The 18,992-nt window shown below is 54.6% G+C and overlaps 1 protein-coding gene across 1 annotated transcript in view; it reads right to left on the reverse strand.

Annotated features, from left to right (window-relative positions):
- The window catches only part of LOC147021361 (BTB/POZ domain-containing protein KCTD1-like), a 183,455-nt gene that overhangs the window by 73,351 nt on the left and 91,112 nt on the right, over window positions 1-18,992 (reverse strand). The window lies entirely within an intron of this gene.

Below are 18,992 nucleotides of genomic sequence, written 5' to 3' on the forward strand. Positions count from 1 at the left end.
GGCCGAGGTGGAGACGCTCGTCGCGCATATAAAAAGATCCTCCATACCCCGAGCATCAGCAACCCCCCTCCTGTTTCCCCCCGCGCTGAGATAGTGCGACCAAGGGGGCCCCGTTCCCACCCCCCTGCCAGGCACTGTCCACGAGGCCCGCGGGTTGCGGGGCCATCGCCGCTCCGCGTCTCATCACCAGACGGGTAGGCCCGACCCGTCTCGGCCCCAGGCCTACCTCATTCTTGAGGGTATTTCTTTTCCTTGGTTTTGGGTATGTGTTGTCGGCGCCGTCTGTGAAGTAGAATTGTATAAGTGTTGCCGTGTCCTCGGTAGTCGGTATTAGCTCTGCACTGTGTTTTCACTTTTATGTTTGCTTTTTGTGTAAATGGAATTGTGTTTTCTTTTTTTTGTGTGCATTTGGTGGAATTGTATGTGTGCTTTCCGTTCGTCGCGAATAAATGTGCTTTATTGTTGAACTGTTTCCCGCTTCGCTTCGTCTTTTCCTCCATTGAATCCCCATCTTGCTTCACGTAAAGGGTTGGTAGTGGGCTGAATACGCCCGATAATTAATCGAACCGTCGAGGTCGACGATAACACCGCTCGGTTATTCTGATAGTACGGAACGGGTCGCTTAAGTGGCCCGTGTCCGAAGTCGACCTGCGGCGAGGTGCGATCGCCCGGTCTACCCTCCGCGTGGGTACTTAGGTAGTTCGAATTTGGCGAGCAACCCTATCCCACGCGGGGGCTGATTGGCTCGATCGCGGTGAGACCGAAAGGTCCACCCGTGACTGGTTCCCGGCGTTAGTCCGAGAGGGTCACGACTGGATTGTCCGTCCGGTGGGCGACGTGCCGCGATTCGAGTTACGTGGCCGTCGCACGCCGGCGGGCGCGAAATCCGCAACACTGGTGTCAGGTCGTGCGATACAAATCCATCGCCCTCCTCGCGGCACTGGTATCGGAGAACAGGAAAACGGGCTGTCCTGTCTCCGGCTAAATTCACGGGAATCGGTCCAGGGGTGAGAGAAGCGACCCCCGATTCCCTCCAAATTACGAGCGAGCAAATTAACCCTTCACGAGAAGCAAGATGGCGTCTCAAGGCGAGCGGGAGCCGGGGGTATTAGAAATGTATATGTGTAATAATGTAGAGTCCATGGTCCAGGATGGAATCCCCGAGCAGGAAATGTTGATTGTGCAGGAACACGGACTCGCCCAACTGAACCCAGGACCCGAGGTGGGTGCGGCGGCGGCCGCGGTGTATGACACCTCCCCCCCCCCTCTCCACCAAGACCCTTCCCCAACCTTTGCCGAAACGGCTCAGCTGAGTGCATCCAACATGGCCCAGCTATGCGCCATGCTGGCGGCAATGAACAAACAAATGAATGAAGTGAAAACGACGATGGATACAAATACAAATGAAATGAAAAACGAAATGAAAGGCATGAACAAACAAATGAACGAAAGATGGATACAAATACAAATGAAGTGAAAACGACGATGGATGCGAATACACAGCAAATGAGGGAAGAAATGAAAAAGCTGCGGGGTGAGACGCAGAACATGGGCCAAGAAGCCTGCAGGCGGGCATGAAGGCCGTGACCGGGGAGATAAAAATGGCGACTCCACGTGTGGGAGCAAACGAGCTGGATGGGGGTGCAACGGCTGACAGGCCTGCGGTGGAGAGCGGGTGAAAAAATAATTCGTGGAACGTGTTGGGCGAGGGTCGTGACGGTGACCAAGAGGGAAAAATTAAATGGGGAGACCAAAACGTGTGAGACGAGACACGAGGTGACGACAACAGAAATAATAGTTGAGACAAGGGAGGTAAAGGGTGAAGAGTTGGCAGAGACACGGGAGACAGAAAAAATAGAGGGAAGACTACACGATGAAGACGGGGGGTAAGTGACGCGCACGCACACACGAGGAGGTAGTGGAGGATAATGGGGGTGAGCTCGCGGAGCGTGTAGGGACCGGTGCGAGCAGCGGGATGGCCTCCTCCAGGAGCCGAGGGAGGGAGTATGCCCCCTTGAGGCGAGTCACGACCAGGTGAGTTCGGTCGTGTTTTGCGAGGTTGAGGGGACGAGTGCTGTGGACGGGTGCACGGAGAGCTTGGGGGGTATAGAGGCCCCGGAGACCCTTGTGGGGACACAAATCCCCAGTGTGGTTGTCCCTGTGTGTGTGGTGCAAGGTGTGAGTGCGTCCCCGTGTGTGGAAGCGACCCCGTGTGTGAATGGTGAGGTGGCGATTGTGCCAGGGTGCGTGCTTCCCAAAACGGCCAGTGTGAGTGAGGCACCGCGGGTTAGTGCCCCCGCGTGTGTGGATGAGGCACCGCGGTTGAGTGCCCCGCGTGTATGAGTGAGGACGTTGTGTGGAAGAGACGGCGTGTGTGAGTCTCGCCGTGTGTATGAGTGAGGTACCGCGGGTGAGTGCCCCCGCGTGTATGAGTGAGGCACGGTGTGTGGATGAGGCACAGCGGTTGAGTGCCCTCGCGTACGTGGGTGAGGCACCGCGGGTGAGTGCCCCCGCGCGAGTGAATGGAGCACCACGTGTGAGTAGTATGGTTTGTGTGAGTAGTGAGGCACGCGTGAGTGAATGGCCGTGTGCAAGGTCGTTGTGTGCCAGGGAGACCGTGTGTGTGAGAGAGCGGTATGAGAGGGAGATGTCGGTTGGCATGCGGGAGCACGCAGCCGCGTCTCCCCGTGTGAATGTGATGGTGTGGACTGTGTGCGTCGTAACACGCAGGTATGCGTGTGTGGAATGGAGACGGAGACGGCGACATGGGAGAAACGAAAGCCGAGTAGCGGCTGTAGTTGTTTCGGGGACCGTGCCGGGTTCACCCAGCAGTGAGCACGAGGTCCGTGCTGTGCAACGCACGAGACCACCACGTGCTCGCTTGCGAGAGTGAAGTCCCGGTCCGGAAACGCACGCGGTGGATTTGCCGATCCCGCGGACGGACAAAGTTTAGGCAGGTAAATGGATTTGGACCGGACGGGTTCTCCACGCGATCGTGTGTGTTAAGCTCCAACGGGCAAGGCACATGTGTTCGCGTGGGGAACCCCTCGAGACGTGGGGCTTGTGTTTTTTTTTCTGCGCACGGTGACGTCATGGCTGCACGTGGGGTTGGAATCCGGCAGGAGGGGTATCTCTGCCGGATGGCACCGTCCAAGGAGGGACGAGGAACACGTGCAGCTGCATGACGTCACGGACAGGTGCAAAGTGCGCGAGCTCTGAGTTGCCGCGCAGGTGCTGCGCATGAAAAAAAAAAAAAAAAAGCAAGCCTCACTTTCGGGTGTACAGGATTCCTGGGCAAGGGGTGAAAGACCCCCTTACCTGGGCACAGGATGGAAACTAGTTAGGGGGAAAGGTTAGCTTAGTTAGACCGACTCCATGGGGCAGGGGTAAGTCCTCATGGAGTCCGTGGAATGGATTAGATAGAGGGATTGTAGTGAGATTTAGGTTGGGAAATAAAATGGGATTATTTTGGAGACAGAGACAGACTTGTGAATGTGTAGAGGGGACGTAGCTTAGCTACGTAGTGTTAAAAGGAACGTGCTACTAGTTTAAGGGACGACGTGGGAGCACGAGTTAGTTAGGGGATGTAGTTAGGAGGATGGCAGAGTTCGGTGGTGTGTGTGATGAAGAGTTGTTGGTGAGTTATGAGGTGGAGGCATGTGCTTTGTGAGTGAGTGAGGCCAGCGGGTCTGTGTTTATGGAGTGAATGGGGAATGCATGGTGCGATGAGTGAGTGGGGAGGAGTGACTCCCTTGAGGGACCCGGGGTCAGTGTAGATTGAGTTAGCTGGGTTAGTCAAATTGAAAAATGGAGGTCGTTTTGTTGTTGGTGGGAAAGTAGGCTCGAGACCCATTTGGAGGGGTGCAGGAGCCCTGTTGACGGGCTTGGGAGCGTGGCTGCGAAAGGTGAGTATCGCTGAGTGGGTACCCCGGGCACCAGGCTAGTAGGCCAAGGGCCCATGGGGGGCCGGGATAGAGTAGTGGGCACGGGTGCGCCTGCTTGGTGCGGGGGCCCGGGGCGCCATTAGCCGCGTGGGCAGTGCAGTGGGCACGGGTGACCCTCGGAAAGGGGCCCGGGAGGCCGGCCTGCCACGTGTGCGTTTCAGGGGAGGTGCCATGGGGGGCACTCCCCGGTGTTAGGGAGCTGGTAGGCTCGGAGGCAGTGTAGTGCCCGGGGTGCCATAGCGGGAGGTCGGCAGAGGGTCGTGCCTGCCAAAGGGAGCCACGTGTCCCAGCCAGGAGACCGTGTGAGGGCACGGAGAGAAAATTGGGGAGCGAGGCCCGAAATTGTAAGGACACCAACACAGGCGACGGGAATCTGGGTTTATAGAACCAATAGTTTAAGCGAGAGGTGCTTGTTGAAAGCCCCGGGGTAGTTTAAGAGTTAATGGTTAGGGTAGATTAGGAAGTGTACCCCTCCGCACCATCCATCCCTCGCTGTCGTTGTGGGCCGCTGGACCCACTTTGGGTTAGATCGCCGAACTCTGGGGAGGGCATTCTGAGGCTTCGTTGGGCCTCGACACAGGACGTTAGCTCTCCCTTATTCCCCTCTGGGAAGGGAACGTAGGGGTTGGGAGTAGGCTAGGTGACAGAATAGGTTAGCCGAACAAGGACGATAAAGGGGGTTCGGGGACGATTTATAGTGGGTAAGTAAAAATAAAAACAACAAAAAAAATAAGTTGGGGCTAAATTGGGGTTTGACAAATTAAGGGAGTGGGTATGTACAGTGACAGGCAAAGGCGATAGGTGGGAGGGAGACAGGAAGGTAGGTCCGAGCCCGCCTTCCGGGTGGCCAGCACCACCGCACTCCCTCCACCAACCTCCACTGAACGGCAAAAGCTGGCCAGCTTCATCTGCTGGCTGTGTTGCTGCGGGGCCTGTGCCGGCCCACTTCATCTGCCGGCTGGCTGTTTTTCTTCAGGGCCTGTGCCGGCCAACTTCATCGGCAGCTGTTGTTTTGCTGCGAGGCCTGTGCCGGCTGGATCATCGGCAGCTGTGTGCTGCAAGGCCTGTGCCGGCCAGTTCAGCTGCTGGCTGTTTTTCTTCGAGGCCTGTGCCGGCCAGTTTGTCTGCCGGCTGTGTTTGCCTGCAGCGGCCTTCTTCTGCGGGCTGTGTTTGCCTGCTCACCTTTGCCATGCCATGCCCACTGCCCATGTTCACAAGCCCCGTTCAATTTTTGCTTTGCCCCCCCTGTTCATTTCCATGTGCGCCAGGATCTGAAAGCAACAGTTTGCAAGCTGCAAGAACTGCCCTGTTGGCAGCTACAACACGGGCCTGCAGTGGCGGCCCGTGCACCGTGTTTGTGTTCATGCATCCATCCGTTGTGCTCATTGCGTGTGCCACTTGAGCTGGCACGGAGACTGCGTTGTGCAGCCCAAGCACCGTTGTGGTTCACTGAGTTCAGTTCAAAAGGGAAGGCCTTGGACTGCGTGTGAGCAGCCAGCCACGTTCCCTGTCACCTGCATTGTTTTGAGCCAGAGACTGCATGCGGGCAGCCTGGCTCCCTGCTAACTGCTTTCTTTTGCAGAGTTCAATGATCCTGGGCCATGGTTTAGTGTAAAATTTGTAAGTTAAGGTTAAGATGTACTGTAAATATGAGTGCGCCCCTGGCATGTCTGTCTAGCGCCGGCAATTTTATTTAAGTCGTCCGTGTGAGTGAGTTTGTTTAGGTAGTTACGCAGCCCTCAGGTTATTTATTTTGGGGACACGAATACCATGAATGTCGCACTCAGGGATCCGTAGGTAAAATGTACTAGGGGAAAACTACACATGATGGCACACGAAAATTTGTCGACTCGAGACGAGTCTGTAAAAAGGGGAAGGGGGTAGTGTTGTGGTTACCAAATTCGCAAACCACCATTCAGGTCCCTTAGGTGAGGTATCTCGGTAAGTGCATGTGTAGTTAGGCCCAAACCCGTTGTCTAGTGGGAATACATGTCATTTATACGTGCTGCGACTCTTCAGGATAGCCGTTTTTCTTTTACTATCTTTATTTTGGACCAATCGCCACCATCACAACCACAACATCAACCACCGACCACAACCACCGCTTCACCACAACCACCACGACCTTTACCGTCACAACTCGCCACCATCGCATCGCCGGCGTCTCGCGCCACTCATGCGCACCGATGGTGGACTCGTGTAGGGCGCGCGTTGAACAGCGTGTACAAAATCACGGATTTTCTGCTTCAAAAACGGATCCAAAACGACACACGCCCACTTTTTGCCGTCCAATCGGTGAGCGAGGGCGAATTGGCCCCGCCCCAGGGCGATCGATATATGCAAATTTGTGGATCAAAAAGCCTTCACGCCCACTTTTTGTCGGGCCAATGGGGAGAGCGAGTTGAAAGGTCAAGGGAGGGGGTCAAAAGCGAAGTTACGGGGGGATAAAAGGACGGTGTTCGTCAGTAAAAGGAGTAGTAAGAAGTCGGAGCCGAGGAAGAAGGGAGTCGTAAAGGTCGGAGCCGAGGCGAAGGAGAGTCGGAACCGGAGGGGACGAGCTGTGGAGAGGCGGCGAGTCGGACGAAGGGTGCTCGCGTCGTGCAAGGAGCTGCGCGCCCGAGGGAGGCCGGCAGCGCGACCTGGCCGAGGTGGAGACGCTCGTCGCATATAAAAGATCCTCCATACCCCGAGCATCAGCAACCCCCCTCCTGTTTCCCCCCGCGCTGAGATAGTGCGACCAAGGGGGCCCCGTTCCCACCCCCCTGCCAGGCACTGTCCACGAGGCCCGCGGGTTGCGGGGCCATCGCCGCTCCGCGTCTCATCACCAGACGGGTAGGCCCGACCAGGTCTCGGCCCCAGGCCTACCTCATTCTTGAGGGTATTTCTTTTCCTTGGTTTTGGGTATGTGTTGTCGGCGCCGTCTGTGAAGTAGAATTGTATAAGTGTTGCCGTGTCCTCGGTAGTCGGTATTAGCTCTGCACTGTGTTTTCACTTTTATGTTTGCTTTTTGTGTAAATGGAATTGTGTTTTCTTTTTTGTGTGCATTTGGTGGAATTGTATTTGTGTGCTTTCCGTTCGTCGCGAATAAATGTGCTTTATTGTTGAACTGTTTCCCGCTTCGCTTCGTCTTTTCCTCCATTGAATCCCCATCTTGCTTCACGTAAAGGGTTGGTAGTGGGCTGAATACGCCCGATAATTAATCGAACCGTCGAGGTCGACGATAACACCGCTTCGGTTATTCTGATAGTGCGGAACGGGTCGCTTAAGTGCCCGTGTCCGAGTCGACCTGCGGCGAGGTGCGATCGCCCGGGTCTGCACCCTCCGCGTGGGTACTTGGTAGTTCGAATTTGGCGAGCAACCCTATCCACGCGGGGGCTGATTGGCTCGATCGCGGTGAGACCGAAAGGTCCACCCGTGACTGGTTCCCGCGTTAGTCCGAGAGGGTCACGACTGGATTGTCCGTCCGGTGGGCGCGTGCCGCGCAGCGGTCGAGTTACGTGGCCGTCGCACGCCGGCGGGCGCGAAATCCGCAACAATATATATATATATATATATATATATATATATATATATATATATATATATATATATATATATATATATATATATATATATATATATATATATATATATATATATATATATTGTTACGGATTCGCGCCCGCCGGCGTGCTGACGGCCACGTAACTCGAATCGCGGCACGTCGCCCACCGGACGGACAATCCAGTCGTGACCCTCTCGGACTAACGCCGGGAACCAGTCACGGGTGGACCTTTCGTCTCACCGCGATCGAGCCAATCAGCCCCCGCGTGGGATAGGGTTGCTCGCCAAATTCGACCTACCTAAGTACCCACGCCGAGGGTAGACCGGCCGATCGCACCTCGCCGCACGCCGCCTTCGGACACGGGCGACTTAAGCGACCCGTTCCGTACTATCAGAATAACCGAGCGGTGTTATCGTCGACCTCGACGGTTCGATTAATTATCGGGCGTATTCAGCCCACTACCAACCCTTTACGTGAAGCAAGATGAGGATTCAATGAAGGAAATGACGAAGCGAAGCGGGAAACAGTTCAACACAAAGCACATTTATTCGCGGCACACGGGAAGCACACATATACAATTCCACCAAAAGCACACAGAAAAGAAAAACACAATTCAATTTACACAAAAAGCAAATGTAAAAGCAAAGACACAATGCAGAGCTAATACCGACTACCGAGCACACGGCAACACTTATACAATTCTACTTCACAGACGGCGCCGACAACACATACCCAAAACCAAGGAAAAGAATACCCTCAAAGATGAGGCGGGCCTGAGGCCGAGACCGGGTCGGGCCTACCCGTCTGGTGATGAGACGCGGAGCGGCGATGGTGCCTCAACTCCGCGGGCCTCGCGGGCAGTGTCTGGTAGGGGGTGGGAAAGGGGCCCCCTTGGTCGCACTATCTCAGCGCGGGGGGAAACAGGAGGGGGTTGCTGATGCTCGGGGTATAGAGGATTTTTATTGCCCCGCAACGAGCGTCTCCACCTCGGCCAGGTCACGCTGTCGGCCTCCCTGGGGTGCAGCTCCCTGCACCCACGCGAGCACCCCCTCGTCTGCCCTCGCCGCCTCTCCACAGCTCCGTCCCCTCCGTTCCGACTCCAACGCACACGACGACCAGCTCCTTCTTGCCAACTCCACCGCCCGCGAAGTCTTGACTCTCTGTTCCCTCTCGACTCTCCTACTCTCTGGACTGACGAACACGGTCGCTTTTATCAGCCCCGTAGCTTCGCCCTCTCATCTTTGACCCCCTCCCTTCGACCTTTCACCTCGCTCCCCATTGGCCCGAGAAAAAGTGGGCGTGAATGCTTTTTGATCCATAAATTTGCATATATCGATCGCCCTCCAACACCCTGGGGGCAAAACACCCTCACCGATTGGACGGCAAAAAGTGGGCATGTGTCGTTTTTGATCCGTTTTTGAAGCACAAAATCCGTGATTTTGTACACGCTGTTCGGCGCGCGCCCTGCACGAGTCCAACACCGGTACCCACAGGCGGCGCAAGAACGGTGGCGATGCGACGGTTGCGAGGTGTGACGTGAAGGTCGTGGCGGTTGTGGTGAAGCGGTGGTTGGTGGTGGTAACAATGGCGGTTGGTCCAAATTAAAGATAGTAAAAGAAAAACGGCTATCCTGAAGAGTCGCAGCACGCATAAATGACATGTATTCCCACTAGACAACGGGTTTGGGCCTAACTACACATGTACTTACCGAGATACCTCACCTAAGGGACCTGAATGGTGGTTTGCGAATTTGGTAACCACAACAATATATATATATATATATATATATATATATATATATATATATATATATATATATATATATATATATATATATATATATTGTTACGTTTGAGGGGGGTATGCATTCAAAGGGTAATTAGGATGTTTAATTAGGTATGCCATGCTGATCGAGTTTACCAGGATCTCGATGTAATAAGTAGCAATTCAGTGGTGATAAGTTGTCTAGTAAATGTTCATTTCTTCAAGGGGGAAATGATAAATGTCACGTAATTAGATAGGGACACGGGATAGGGTAAGTGTGTCTGCGTAAACCCCTTTTTGGTATTCTCTGGAGACTGGCCGTGACGTCACAGGACAGTGCAGCGGATGGCTCCGCCCCGTGATCACGATTGGCGGAAGGCGATGGCGGTGGGCCAATAAACGGCTCGATTGAAGTGACGAGGACGAAGGATAAAAAGGTTCTGTTCGGGGTCGAAAAGGAAGAGGAAGAAGATTACAACCAAAAGATCGTGGTTTTTTTGGTGTGGAAGCTGTGGCGGCAGAGAGCGTCCTGGTTGTTGTGCTGAATCGATCGTGTTCTTGATCGTGTCTGGGAGCCTTGCCGAGCCTCGTGCCTCGCTTTGGTTGGCTCTGGGGTTCTGCTGACTCGGAGTGTGGGATCGGGCGGCAGGCGGACCTGCCTCCCTCTCCTGCTCGCGGCTTGGCGCCGGAGCTGGTTCCCTGGCGGCTGTGAGCGGACTTGGGCCAAGACCAGGAGGTCGACAGCACCACGGTTTCTACTGCCCCCCTGACGAGAGCAAGGCCAGCTCGTCCGGCGCCGATCCAGGGACAGTTGCGTCCACACCACGGTCCAGCCTGACCACCAGAAATAGCTACGTTGTGTGTGTGTGTGTGTGTGTGTGTGTGTGTGTGTGTGTGTGTGTGTGTGTGTGTGTGTGTGTGTGTGTGTGTGTGTGTGTGTGTGTGTGTGTGTGTGTGTGTGTGTGTGCTTGGCGCCTTAGAGGGATTGAGAACTGTATATTCATTGGAATTGTCTGTGTTTTTCCCCACGCCGGATCCCACACCATCCCGTCGAATCACCCCGGATCCCTCTTCTTGCCGAGTCTTGTTATGTCTGGTAATAATTAGAAAAAAAATAAACATCATCAACTCAGTGAAAAGTGACTCGTGCCACCTTCCTCATCCCGTTTGCGGTAGAGCGATTAGAACCGCCATGTTTGGGTTATAAACAAATAAATCGCCTCCATCGTTTCGGCTCATTCTACGCTGGCGGGACTGTTCAAGTCCCGTGAACACCACAATATATATATATATATATATATATATATATATATATATATATATATATACATATATATATATATACATATATATATATATATATACATATACATATATATATATATACATATATATATATATACATATATATATATATATACATATATATATATACATATATATATATACATATATATATATATATATACATATACATATATATATATATACATATATATATATATACATATATATATACATATATATATATACATATATATATATACATATATATATATACATATATATATATACATATATACATATATATATATTGTTGCGGATTCGCGCCCGCCGGCGTGCGGACGGCCACGTAACTCGAATCGCGGCGCGTCGCCCACCGGACGGACAATCCAGTCGTGACCCTCTCGGACTAACGCCGGGAACCAGTCACGGGTGGACCTTTCGGTCTCACCGCGATCGAGCCAATCAGCCCCCGCGTGGGATAGGGTTGCTCGCCAAATTCGAACTACCTAAGTACCCACGCGGAGGTAGACCGGGCGATCGCACCTCGCCGCAGGTCGACTTCGGACACGGGCCACTTAAGCGACCCGTTCCGTACTATCAGAATAACCGAGCGGTGTTATCGTCGACCTCGACGGTTCGATTAATTATCGGGCGTACTCAGCCCACTACCAACCCTTTACGTGAAGCAAGATGGGGATTCAATGGAGGAAAGACGAAGCGAAGCGGAAAACAGTTCAACAATAAAGCACATTTATTCGCGACGAACGGAAAGCACACAAATACAATTCCACCAAATGCACACAAAAAGAAAACACAATTCCATTTACACAAAAAGCAAACATAAAAGTGAAAACACAGTGCAGAGCTAATTCCGACTACCGAGCACACGGCAACACTTATACAATTCTACTTCACAGACGGCGCCGACAACACATACCCAAAACCAAGGAAAAGAAATACCTCAAGAATGAGGTAGGCCTGGGGCCGAGACCTGGTCGGGCCTACCCGTCTGGTGATGAGACGCGGAGCGGCGATGGCCCCGCAACCCGCGGGCCTCGTGGACAGTGCCTGGCAGGGGGTGGGAACGGGGCCCCTTGGTCGCACTATCTCAGCGCGGGGGGAAACAGGAGGGGGGTTGCTGATGCTCGGGGTATAGAGGATCTTTATTATGTGCGACGAGCGTCTCCACCTCGGCCAGGTCGCGCTGCCGGCCTCCCTCGGGCGCGCAGCTCCTTGCACGACGCGAGCACCCTTCGTCCGACTCGCCGCCTCTCCACAGCTCGTCCCCTCCGTTCCGACTCCAACGCACACGACGAGCAGCTCCACCGCCCGCGAAGTCTTGACTCTCTGTCCCGACTCCTTCGCCTCGTTCCGACCTTTACTACTCGTTCCTGTTTTGCTGACTCCCTCGTTCCGACTTTTACGACTTCTTTGACTGACGAACACCGTCCTTTTATCCCCCCGTAACCGCCCTTTTACCCCCTCCCTTTGACCTTTCAACTCGCTCCCCATTGGCCCGAGAAAAAGTGGGCGTGAAGGCTTTTGATCCACAAATTTGCATATATCGATCGCCCTGGGGCGAGGCCAATTCGCCCCTCGCTCACCGATTGGACGGCAAAAGTGGGCGTGTGTCGTTTTGGATCCGTTTTGAAGCAGAAAATCCGTGATTTTGTACACGCTGTTCAACGTGCGCCCTACACGAGTCCAGCATCGGTGCCCATGAGTGGCGCGAGACGACGGCGATGCGATGGTGGCGAGTTGTGACGGTAAAGGTCGTGGCGGTTGTGGTGAAGCGGTGGTTGTGGTCGGTGGTTGATGTTGTGGTTGTGATGGTGGCGATTGGTCCAAAATAAAGATAGTAAAAGAACGGCTATCCTGAAGAGTCGCAGCACGTATAAATGACATGTATTCCCACTAGACAACGGGTTTGGGCCTAACTACACATGCACTTACCGAGATACCTCACCTAAGGGACCTGAATGGTGGTTTGCGAATCTGGTAACCACAACACTACCCCCTTCCCTTTTTACAGACTCGTCCCGAGTCGTCAAATTTTCGTGTGCCATCATGTGTAGTTTTCCCCTAGTACACTTTACCTACGGATCCCTGAGTGCGACATTCATGGTATTCGTGTCCCCAAAATAAATAACCTAAGGGCTGCGTAACTATCTAAACAAACTCACTCACACGGACGACTTAAATAAAATTGCCGGCGCTAAGACAAACATGCCGGGGGCGCACTCATATTTACAGTACATCTTACCCTTAACTTACAAATCTTACACTAAACCATGGCCCAGGATCATTGACTCTGCAAAAAGAAAGCAGTTAGCAGGGAGCCAGGCTGCCCGCATGCAGTCTCTGGCTCAAACAATGCAGGTGACAGGGAACGTGGCTGGCTGCTCACACGCAGTCCAAGGCCTTCCCTTTTGAACTGAACTCAGTGAACCACAACGGTGCTTGGGCTGCACAACGCAGTCTCCGTGCCAGCTCAAGTGGCACACGCAATGAACACAACGAATGGATGCATGGACACAAACACGGTGCACGGGCCGCCACTGCAGGCCCGTGTTGTAGCTGCCAACAGGGCAGTTCTTGCAGCTTGCAAACTGTTGCCTTGCGGATCCTGGCGCACATGGAAATGAACAGGGGGGGCAAAGCAAAAATTGAACGGGGCTGGTGAACGTGGGCAGTGGGCATGGCATGGCAAAGGTGGCAGGCAAACACAGCCCGCAGAAGAAGGCCGCTGCAGGCAAACACAGCCGGCAGATGAACTGGCCGGCACAGGCCTTGAAGTACCACAGCTGCAGATGAAGTGGCCGGCACAGGCCTTGAAGCAAAACACGGCCAGCCGATGGCACAGGCCTTGCAGCAAAACAACAGCTGCCGATGAAGTTGGCCGGCCTCTGCCTCGCAGCAACGCAGCCAGCAGATGAAGCTGGCCAGCCTTTGCCGTTCAGTGGAGGTTGGTGGAGGGAGTGCGGTGGTGCTGGCCACTTGGAAGGCGGGCTCGGACCTACCTACCTGTCTCCCTCCCAACCTATCGCCTTTGCCTGTCACTGTACATACCCACTCCCTTAATTTGTCAAACCCCAATTTAGCCCCAACTTATTTTTTGTTGTTTTTATTTTTACTCCCCACTATAAATCGTCCCTAACCCCCTTTATCGTCCTTGTTCGGCCAACCTATCCTGTCACCTAGCCTACTCCCAACCCCTACGTTCCCTCCCCGGAGGGAATAAGGGAGGGCTAACGTCCTGTGTCGAGGCCCAACTCAAGCCTCAGAATGGCCTCCCCAGAGTTCGGCGATCTAACCCAAAGTGGGTCCAGCGGCCCACAACGACAGCGAGGGGATGGATGGTGCGGAGGGGTACATCTCCTAATCTACCCTAACCATTTAACTGTTAAACTACCCCGGGGCTTTCAACACGCGCCTCTCGCTTAAACTATTGGTTCTAACAACCCAGATTCCCGTCGCCTGTGTTGGTGTCCTTACAATTTCGGGCCTCGCCCCAATTTTCTCTCCGTGCCCTCACACGGTCTCCTGGCTGGGACACGTGGCTCCCTTTGGCAGGCACGACCCTCTGCCGAATCTCCCGCTATGGCACCCCCGGGCACTACACTGCCTCCGAGCCTACCAGCTCCCTAACACCGGGGAGTGCCCCCCATGGCACCTCCCCTGAAACGCACACGTGGCAGGCCGGCCTCCCGGGCCCCTTTCCGAGGGTCACCCGTGCCCACAACACTGCCCACGCGGCTGTGGCGCCCCGGGCCCCCGCACCAAGCAGGCGCACCCGTGCCCACTACTCTATCCCGGCCCCCCCATGGGCCCTTGGCCTGCCGCGGCCGACTAGCCTGGTGCCCGGGATACCGGCTCAGCGATACTCACCTTTCGCAGCCACGCTCCCAAGCCCGTCAACAGGGCTCCTGCACCTCCAAATGGGTCTCGAGCCTACTTTCCCACCAACAACAAAACGACCTCCATTTTTCAATTTGACTAACCCAGCTAACTCACTTTACTCTGACCCGGGGTCCTTGGCGGGAGTCACTCCTCCCCCCAATCACTCATCGCACCATGCATTCCCCATTCGCTCCATTCACACAGACCCGCTGGCCTCACTCACTCACCAAGCACATGCTTCCACCTCACTCAACATGTACACGCTTCCAATTCACTCACCAACAACTCTTCAACACACACACCACTGAACTCTGCCATCCTCCTAACTACATCCCCTAACTAACTTGTGCTCCCACGTCGTCCCTTAAACTATAGCACGTTCCTTTTAACACTACGTAGCTAAGCTACGTCCGCTCTACACATCCAAAGTCTGTCACTGTCTTCAAAATATCCCATTTTATTTCCCAACCTAAATCTGGCTACAATCCCTCTAACTAATCCATTCCACGGACTCCATGAGGACTTACCCCTGCCCCATGAAGTCGGTCTAACTAAGCTAACCCTTCCCCCTAACTAGTTTCCATCCTGTGCCCAGGTAAGGGGGTCTTTCACCCCTTGCCCAGGAATCCTGTACACCCGAAAGTGAGGCTTGCTTTTTTTTTTTTTTTTTTCCATGCGCATCACCAGCGCGGCAACTCGCGCTCGCGCACTTTACACCTGCCCGTGACGTCATGCAGCTGCACGTGTTCCTCGTCCCTCCTTGGACGGTACCATCGGCCGGGATACCCCTCCTGCCGGATTCCAACCACACGTGCAGCCATGACGTCACCGTGCGCATATAAAAAAAACACAAGCCACACGTCTCGAGGGGTTCCCCACGCGAACACATGTGCCCTGCCCGTTGGAGCTGAACACACACGATCGCGTGGAGAACCCGTCCGGTCCAAATCCATTTACCTGCCTAAACTTTGTCCGTCCGCGGGATCGGCAAATCCACCGCGTGCGTTTCCGGACCGGGACTTCACTCTCGCAAGCGAGCACGTGGCGGTCTCGTGCGTTGCACAGCACGAACCGCGTGCTCACTGCTGGGTGAACCCGGCACGGTCCTCGAAACAACTACAGCCGCTACCCGGCTTTCGTTCCTCCCATGTCGCCGTCGTCGTCTCCATTCAACCCACGCACACCTGCGTGTCACGACGCACACAGTCCACTCAATCACATTCACACGGGGAGACGCGGCTGCGTGCTCCCGCATGCCGACCGACATCTCCCTCTCATACCGCTCTCTCACACACACGGTCTCCCTGGCACACAGCGACCTTGCACACGGCCGTTCACTCACGCGTGCCTCACTACTCACACAAACCATACTACTCACACGTGGTGCTCCATTCACTCGCGCGGGGGCACTCACCCGCGGTGCCTCACCCACACACGCGAGGGCACTCAACCGCTGTGCCTCATCCACACACCGTGCCTCACTCATACACGCGGGGGCACTCACCCGCGGTGCCTCATCCATACTCCGTGCCTCACTCACACACGCGGGGGCACTCACCCACGGTGCCTCACTCACACTGGCCGTTTCACTCACACACACGGCCTCTTCCACACACGGTGCCTCATCCACACACGGCGTGCTGGGAAGCACGCACTCCGGCACCATCGCTACCACACCACTCACACACGGGGTCGCTTCCACACACGGGGACGCACTCACACCTTGCACCACACACACAGGGACAACCACACTGGGGATTTGTGTCCCCACAAGGGTCTCCGGGGCCTCTATACCCCCCAAGCTCTCCGTGCACCCGTCCACAGCACTCGTCCCCTCAACCTCGCAAAACACGACCGAACTCACCTGGTCGTGACTCGCCTCAAGGGGGCATACTCCCTCCCCTCGTTCCTGGAGGAGGCCATCCCGCTGCTCGCACCGGGTCCCTACACGCTCCGCGAGCTCACCCCCATTGTCCTCCACTACCTCCGTGTATGCGTGCGCGTCACTTACCCCGTCTTCATCGTGTAGTCTTCCCTCTATTTTTTCTGTCTCCCGTGTCTCTGCCAACTCTTCACCCTTTACCTCCCTTGTCTCAACTATTATTTCTGTTGTCGTCACCTCGTGTCTCGTCTCACACGTTTTGGTCTCCCCATTTAATTTTTCCCTTTCGGTCATCGTCACGACCCTCGCCCAACACGTTCCACGAATTATTTTTTCACCCGCCTCCACCGCGGGCCTGTCAGCCGTTGCACCCCCTTCCAGCTCGTTTGTTCCGACACGTGGAGTCGCCATTTTAAGTTCCCTGCTCACGGCCTTCATGCCCGCCTGCAGGCTTCGGCCCATGTTCTGCGTCTCACCCCGCAGCTCTTTCATTTCTTCTTTCATGTTTGCTTCCATTCCGTTTATTTGCTGTGTATTCGCATCCATCGTCGTTTTCACTTCATTTGTATTTGTATCCATCTTTTCGATCATTTTCGCATTCGTCTTTTCGTTCATGCCTTTCATTTCGTTTTTTATTTCATTTGTCATTGCCGCCAGCATGGCGAATAGCTGGGCCTTGTCGGATCCACTCAAGTGGGCCGTTTCGGCAGGGGTTGGGGAAGGGTCTTGGTGGAGAGGGGGGGGGAAGGTGTCATACACCGCGGCCGCTGCCGCACCCACCTCGGGCCCTGGGTTCAGTTGGGCGAGTCCGTGTTCCTGCACAATCAACATTTCCTGCTCGGGGATTCCATCCTGGGCCATGGACTCTACATTATTACACATATACATTTCTAATACCCCCGGCTCCCGCTCGCCTTGAGACGCCATCTTGCTTCTCGTGAAGGGTTAATTTCGCTCGCTCGTAATTTGGAGGGAATCGGGGGTCGCTTCTCTCACCCCTGGACCGATTCCCGTGAATTTCGCTGGAGACAGGAGAGCCTGTTGTCCCGCTCTCCAATACCAGTGCCGCGAGGAGGGCGATGGATTTGTATCCCACTTCTGACACCAGTGTTGCGGATTCGCGCCCGCCGGCGTGCGGACGGCCACGTAACTCGAATCGCGGCGCGTCGCCCACCGGACGGACAATCCAGTCGTGACCCTCTCGGACTAACGCCGGGAACCAGTCACGGGTGGACCTTTCGGTCTCACCGCGATCGAGCCAATCAGCCCCCGCGTGGGATAGGGTTGCTCGCCAAATTCGAACTACCTAAGTACCCACGCGGAGGGTAGACCGGGCGATCGCACCTCGCCGCAGGTCGACTTCGGACACGGGCCACTTAAGCGACCCGTTCCGTACTATCAGAATAACCGAGCGGTGTTATCGTCGACCTCGACGGTTCGATTAATTATCGGGCGTACTCAGCCCACTACCAACCCTTTACGTGAAGCAAGATGGGGATTCAATGGAGGAAAAGACGAAGCGAAGCGGGAAACAGTTCAACAATAAAGCACATTTAATTCGCGACGAACGGAAAGCACACAAATACAATTCCACCAAATGCACACAAAAAAGAAAACACAATTCCATTTACACAAAAAGCAAACATAAAAGTGAAAACACAGTGCAGAGCTAATTCCGACTACCTACCGAGCACACGGCAACACTTATACAATTCTACTTCACAGACGGCGCCGACAACACATACCCAAAACCAAGGAAAAGAAATACCTCAAGAATGAGGTAGGCCTGGGGCCGAGACCTGGTCGGGCCTACCCGTCTGGTGATGAGACGCGGAGCGGCGATGGCCCCGCAACCCGCGGGCCTCGTGGACAGTGCCTGGCAGGGGGGTGGGAACGGGGCCCCCTTGGTCGCACTATCTCAGCGCGGGGGGAAACAGGAGGGGGTTGCTGATGCTCGGGGTATAGAGGATCTTTATTATGTGCGACGAGCGTCTCCACCTCGGCCAGGTCGCGCTGCCGGCCTCCCTCGGGCGCGCAGCTCCTTGCACGACGCGAGCACCCTTCGTCCGACTCGCCGCCTCTCCACAGCTCGTCCCCTCCGTTCCGACTCCAACGCACACGACGAGCAGCTCCACCGCCCGCGAAGTCTTGACTCTCTGTCCCGACTCCTTCGCCTCGTTCCGACCTTTACTACTCGTTCCTGTTTTGCTGACTCCCTCGTTCCGACTTTTACGACTTCTTTGACTGACGAACACCGTCCTTTTATCCCCCCGTAACTTCGCCTTTTACCCCCTCCCTTTGACCTTTCAACTCGCTCCCCATTGGCCCGAGAAAAAGTGGGCGTGAAGGCTTTTTGATCCACAAATTTGCATATATCGATCGCCCTGGGGGCGGGGCCAATTCGCCCCTCGCTCACCGATTGGACGGCAAAAAGTGGGCGTGTGTCGTTTTGGATCCGTTTTTGAAGCAGAAAATCCGTGATTTTGTACACGCTGTTCAACGTGCGCCCTACACGAGTCCAGCATCGGTGCCCATGAGTGGCGCGAGACGACGGCGATGCGATGGTGGCGAGTTGTGACGGTAAAGGTCGTGGCGGTTGTGGTGAAGCGGTGGTTGTGGTCGGTGGTTGATGTTGTGGTTGTGATGGTGGCGATTGGTCCAAAATAAAGAT

Source organism: Eptatretus burgeri, chromosome 8, assembly GCF_056783735.1.
Source record: "Eptatretus burgeri isolate ZD-2024b chromosome 8, Ebu_testis_v1, whole genome shotgun sequence".
NCBI lineage: Eukaryota > Metazoa > Chordata > Myxini > Myxiniformes > Myxinidae > Eptatretus > Eptatretus burgeri.